General features: G+C 41.5%; 1 protein-coding gene across 1 annotated transcript in view; it reads right to left on the bottom strand.

Annotated features, from left to right (window-relative positions):
* Window positions 1–1,010, bottom strand: part of gjd1b (gap junction protein delta 1b) — a 46,246-nt gene extending 45,236 nt beyond the window's left edge. The window contains exon 1 of the mRNA XM_015015928.1: window positions 98–1,010. The gene's annotated coding sequence lies outside the window, so the exon portion shown is untranslated. The remainder of the gene's footprint in view (window positions 1–97) is intronic.
* Between the last annotated feature and the right edge of the window lie 4,303 nt (window positions 1,011–5,313).

Raw genomic sequence — 5,313 nt, 5'->3', positions numbered from 1 at the left:
CCCACCCCTCTCCTTCCTCTCTGCTTCTGCTCTGGCGACTCCTGGTCTCCGTTCACTTCCCAAACATCTGCCTGGCCATATGTTCCCTCACACACACCTGGATCAGAGGAGAGCGCAGCTTTCATCTACTCCTGCTCAGTTTGAAGAAGCAGCAGCGGTGCGTGCAGGCGGACATCCATCACCAACACTCCGCCCTTTCACGCTCGTTCTTTGACAGCATCTTGAAGTAGTAAGTTTGGTCAGGCTCGGCTCCACGCGTTCATGTGAGCTGGGCTGCCGGAGGATCTGCTTCCTTGCTTGTGATTCTCTCCTCCATTCTCTTCGTCGCGTTTCTTTTCCCGGGCTTCTCTTGATCTTGCGCTTTATTCTATTTCTTTTCTCAAGGGTTTCCCTTCTGTTCGCCCTCCCTCCTGTTGCGCCTTCGTACTCTCCCGGTTTGGTTCAGGAACAGCAGGACTCAAGCATCGTGTTCCTCCTCAGGCTCCTTCCTCACACTCAGAGACTTGCATGCTTCTCTGGCTCTCGCGGCGGCTCTCCCCTCCCGTCTCAGCGCGCAGCATGCAGAGAGGCAGTTCTGCTTTCTTCTCTTTCCTTCATCTTGCTTTTTCTCCCCCTCCTTTCCCCCTCTTGGTTTCTCTCCGTTTGCCTTCACCTGCCTCCGTCTCCCTCTTCCTCTCTGAGCCAGGAGGCAGCCAGACCGAGCGTGTGTCTAGAGGATTAGAGAGGAATCATTTCTCTGCTCCTCCCCCCTCTCGCTCCCTCTCACTCCCTCTCCATCACCATGTTTATCCCCCCTCCTCTTCCCCTCTCTATCCTCTTTATCTGTCTCTGCTCCACCACCATCAACAGCACAAACAAGGTTTTTTTTTTTTTGCTCCTCTCTCTCGTAGCAAACAGTTCCCTGCTCCCTCCATCTATGGTTTTGTCATCCTCTTTGCTTTGCATACCGAGCACCTGCTGGAAGTGACAGGCCGATCATTGCTGCTTACTCACACACTTTCATTCACACGGAGCCGTGAGAGGCAGCGCTGTGCCGAGGCTATGCAAGGATACTGAGGGAGTGTGTGTCAGAGTCAGAACGTGAAGGAATCAGGGTGTGTGTGTGTGTTTGTGTGTGTGTGTACACCATGGAAAGTTAGTTAGTGGCAGTTATTAAAAAGAGCGTAAATTATGCAGGAAAATACAATCATGCATGAATACACTTCGAGGTATCATTAAGTCAGTCTGCCAATTAATATAACAATGTAATGACTCTTAGTCAATAAAAAGTCATTACATAGCGAGCACTTTGCACAAAGTCATACTGTCCGCATCAGTTGAGGCCACGATACGCGTTTCTGTCCTTTTCTGTTCAAAACAGATGTTTAGGCTCCTACTGCAATGTTCTGAATAACTAGGCCCGGCAAAAACCGAGTTTAGCTAGAATACATTTGATTAATAACAACAGTGGTGACAAAGGCTGATTTTTTTTGTAAAGGCAGCTACTTTATCACACAAATTGAAAGAAAATAATTCATTTTTGGCCTCAGCACTTTCTGAAATAAAAGAGAAACAAATAGAAAACAATAAGGATCTTAAACTGCAACTTTACTGATATTTTAGTTGCTGGTTTTGTTAAGAAAACTTGAGGCTTATTTCCATCAGACTCCTTCTGCATTATTAGTTTTTAACATTTGAATGTTTTTGATCAGAAACCAAGAGACTGGAGCATTTTCTGAATATTTATCTTCATAATTTGCGAAAACGTTTGACAATCAAAAGAAAGAAAACTCATATGTAACAGTTAAATTATGCTTAATCCCAGAATAATTTATATCTTAAGCAGTTTTAAGTCATTTTATAATTTTACCAGCATGTTTCTTCTGACTCAGTTTTCTGATTTGAGTCTCTTTGGGGGAAGCTATATTAATAATTAGGGTTATGATAAGAAGGACTTCCAACCTCAAATAGCTTTTTGCCAAAGATCGGCACACAAGTAGAAACATGCAAAAATCTGATCAAACCTATGAGAGGGATTTAATTTCTGTGCTGCAGCTGTGTTCAAGAAATAATCCGTAAATATTTGAATTTGACTGATGATTATTTTAGAAATGAATACTCCTTTCAAATTGTTTATTATCTTTTAAAGAAACCCCCCGTCTTTCTATCAGAAACCAAATTCTTGGTTCAATAAAAAATATTTCTCATTCCGCATCTACCATTGGTGTGAGTAATTTAGGTCTTAAACTGTACATTGTTACGAAATGGGGAAAAAAATTAATGAAATAGCAGTGTGCTAGATCAGAATCTGGGGCTCAAATTGAGGAATGTACCCTGAAGAAACATCAACTAGGAAATAATGACTTAAAGACCACAGAAAACACAAGTCTACACAATACATGGCAGCTCTATCATATTTACTGCCAAATTAAGCGCTGTTAGCAATGGCATGTCAACACCTTTTTTAGGTCCTACCAAGTAGGTGTAATTTGCTCCAATAATTTAAAAAAAAACTACTAATGAAGTATCAAAGTTTGAATAAATGTTTTTCTGCTTGTAGTTTAATCACACACTAATCATTTGCGTAGAAGGGCCTAATTATGTTGAAGGTTATCTTGTGTTTGGGACGTCAGGATTGCTTTGTCCCGCAGCACAAAGCTCATTGTGTTCACTTGCCGTTGCATGTGCCACACTACGCAATATGTAGGTGAGAAGGTGAGGGAGGAGAGATAACAATAAGGCTGCAGCTTTAAAGCGCCTATTAAGCTTACACGCTGAACAGTTTCCTTTTACAAACGCAGAGGTCACAGTCACACTCATTGTTCTTCTCTCTGCTGCTCTGCTGACTGTTTTGTTGTGGCTTCCTTCGTCACTCGCGGCTCCTCAGACCGGAGGGGTAGTAATCTATTCTGTAATGAGCGACTGCACACACACGTAATCCGGCCTGCCCCATGCCAAGACAATCTGGCTGTACCGTGCCTCACACGTGAGGAGAGGAAGGCAAAACAGAGTGAGGAATAAAGCGAGACGGGGGGAGAAAGTAAAAACACAAACGTCTTCCCTGCAACAAGACACTAGGATAATCAAACCTATGTCCTTCTAAGGGGATGGACGTCTCTGTCAAAAATTATGTTTTTCATTATCTAGGAGCTTTTGTTGGTTATGATAATACTTTCAAAGACTTTCACATGAACATCCTGAAATATTGCTGCTGGGGTTATATCCTGATTCCCAGGCAAAGCCAGGAGGAAGTTAGATCTATCTGTGGATGCATCAAACTGGATGATCTGCCTCATCCATATTATACAAACACTTAAATCATCTGCTTGTATTTGTTGGAAAAGGCCACACATGAACATCTGCAGACACCACAGACCCATATTTGGTATTATCCTGTTTAGATCCAGTCTGGCCACTGCCTTCCCACGCAGTTCCACTCAGTTCTCATATCCCCTCACTGCTCTGTCAGGGATTTCTCCCATTGAGCTCAATTTCTCTGGTAGAGTTCTATCCTGGCCAATCAGCAAACGGAAGGAAGAATTGTGAATGTTGATTTTCTGCACTGTTTTGGAATTGTAGCCTGACTGTAGCTTTAGCAATGGCAGTGGGGGGAAGTGAGCTAAGCCATTCAGTCCATGTTGGCCACGCTTCCAAATATAGAACAATTAAAGTTGGTGCAAGACGAACATATAATACATTTTATTGCTGGCAAACATGTTGTGGCCCTACTTCCCACAAGGTTGCAATCTACAGCAAGTTTCATTGAGCTGGCACATAACATACACCACAGCCAAACTTTAGCGATTGGGTAAAATTTAAAACTTCAACAGAGTCCACGCCTCCAATAGCTGATATTCTGGTCTCTAGACCAGTGGTCTCAAACTCCAGTCCTCAAGGGCTGATGTCTTGCATCTTTTAAATGTCTCTGTGCTTCAGCACACCAGGCTCCAATATTCACTCATTATCAGAGCTTTTCAGAACTTGACCGCATGCTAGTGAGGCCGTATTACAAATATAATTAAAATTTGAAGAACAAGAGACACATCTAAAAGTTGCAGGACTCTGACCCTCGAGGAATGCAAGTTGAGTCCACAGGTCTAGACTCTCTGTACGAAGAAAACTGTAAAACAAGTGGCTGATTTTTACCAGCTTAGTTTACTTTAGATCCATCTCTGAAAACTAATTTATTTTGGATTGTAAATCATAGTCCACTGGTAATATTCCCTCAGAAATGAATTATTGTAGGTTAAAAGGTTCAAATCTGAAGAGTTAGAAGGTAGTTTAGAAAACAAGTTTTAACATTAAAAGCCTTTCTGACTCCTTGAATTTATCTGCAGTTACAAAATATAAATTGTTTTTTCAAGTAGCTTCTAAGTTACCTACTGATTGATTTGGAAATGAAGAAAACATATCAATGTTAATATTTAGTGGACATATTTCTGATCACTAGATGGCAGCAAAGTGCTTCAATACAATCCTTGGTTTGTGCATAATATGCATCAACAGGCATGAATGGTTTATACACACACCGACTTTGCCAGTGTTGTGGTCTGAGGTTTATTTGTGGCAGTAGTCTGTCTAAAGGAAATTCAATATAAAAGGGTAAAAAAAAAAGGAAACGTATGTCCAACCAACAGCAGTTTTTAAAAATACTTGTTTGGTCATGCATTATGATTTTCAAGCTGCAGGTCTGCTTTGGTATCAAAAGGTTTCAGGATCCACGATTCATCCCAGTAAGATGCTCTGCACCACCTCAACAGATGTTTTGATGTAGATGAGCAGCAGCTGTACTGAGTTAGATGATGAAGCTCTTCAGTTTATCTCTAAGGCTGAATCCATGCACCCTGAAGGGAGCTCGTTTAAACCAGCTCTATTCGCGATCTGATTCTCTCAGCCATGATCCATATTTAATGAAACAAAATGACATCAGACTTGTGTAGTGCTTTTCAGGACCCCCACAGACACTTTACAACGTAGGCTGGAATGAAGAAAGATTGGTAAATCAGTCATGCTACTTTTTTGGCTCGGCTCTTTCTTCACCAGAAGTGACGCCCCAACCAATCCATCTTCCGCTCCATCGCTCCATCTGCAAAAACACTAATTCTTACAGAGTATTTTTAACTAGGCTCTACACTCAAAATAAGACAAAAGTAACTTTTCAGGAAGATATATTAGTTTGTCATTCTTGAATATAGATATAAAGCACGAGTTTCAGTGGCATTTTTTTTTCATTTATCAGGAAAAAATGTCCTACTTAAAGTGAAAAAAAAAATCTTCCAATGAAACTAATGCTTCCCCCCCCCCCCACCTCCAAAAAAGAATTACTGACAACCC

Source organism: Poecilia latipinna, unplaced genomic scaffold (genome assembly GCF_001443285.1).
Source record: "Poecilia latipinna isolate Pla-1442-1.1 unplaced genomic scaffold, P_latipinna-1.0 Scaffold72, whole genome shotgun sequence".
Classification (NCBI taxonomy): Eukaryota; Metazoa; Chordata; class Actinopteri; order Cyprinodontiformes; family Poeciliidae; genus Poecilia; species Poecilia latipinna.
Note: the sequence above shows the minus strand (reverse complement) of the source record. Positions and strands in the feature narration are given on the sequence as shown.